Source organism: Penaeus monodon, chromosome 22 (genome assembly GCF_015228065.2).
Source record: "Penaeus monodon isolate SGIC_2016 chromosome 22, NSTDA_Pmon_1, whole genome shotgun sequence".
Taxonomy (NCBI): Eukaryota; Metazoa; Arthropoda; class Malacostraca; order Decapoda; family Penaeidae; genus Penaeus; species Penaeus monodon.
This window is the reverse complement of record NC_051407.1, coordinates 12,433,717-12,434,616: the sequence shown is the minus strand read 5'-3', so window position 1 is coordinate 12,434,616 and position 900 is coordinate 12,433,717. Positions and strand designations below refer to the sequence as shown.

Here is a 900-nt window from a genome sequence, read left to right as displayed (position 1 = left end):
GGTAATGAAATTTGTTGTGATTTGACCTTTAACCTGAGTGTTTTACGGCGTACTCCTGAGTCAGGTAAGGTCAAGCAACGACGTTTACAAAATATGTGAATTAATTACATCATTCCTGTATAACCTTATTCCTTCTAAGGTCAAAACAAATCTTACAGATTGTCAGTGGTTGTTTGCAAGAAGAAGACAGATGTTTAACATTTTCTATTTCTACCGTAAACGAAATTCATTTATTACTATCTTCTGTAGAATTAACTGAGTAATAACTGCATTTGAAAGAGAAATTGAAATCATCATTTTGTGTGTTCTTATAGACTTATGTTAATTTTTTTTTTCGGATGCATCAAAGGAACCAACTAATATTCCTGTGTACACATCACATCCTGGGATCACGTTGGAAATACCGTTGCTACCCCGCAGAAGGGAAACTCGGAGGTAAATCGTTCATCTATCAAGAGGTAGCGTGGCCGAGTGGTCTAAGGCGCTGGTTTTAAGCTCCAGTCTCTTCGGAGGCGTGGGTTCGAATCCCACCGCTGCCATAACACTTCACTTATAATCATTATCATTACAAATACCCCGATAATGAGGAAACGACACTTTCCAGTGAAAACATATTAAATACTATTTATATTTCCAGGAGATATAAAAGTCGTATTCATGCAAATATTTACATTACTTTGATATCGTCGGTTGGTGCTTGTTTGAGCTATGAAAGGTTGTTCAGGTTTCACACATACACGCTGTAAATGTCTGCATCTTTGACACCAGATCCTGTAAACATAATGAAAAGCTACCATTGCCTTTGGAAACACTGCTGGATATATCATATACAATATACTAATCATAAAATGAACGAAACGATTTTCTTCGGCTCTTACAGTGTGCTCATATGTGGATTCG

At 36.9% G+C, this 900-nt stretch overlaps 1 non-coding gene across 1 annotated transcript; it reads left to right on the top strand.

Moving 5' to 3' along the window:
• Positions 1 to 457: 457 nt before the first annotated feature.
• On the top strand, positions 458 to 539 carry Trnal-uaa. The gene has a single exon. It is a non-coding gene; the product is annotated as a tRNA-Leu (tRNA).
• The last annotated feature ends 361 nt before the right edge of the window (positions 540 to 900 follow it).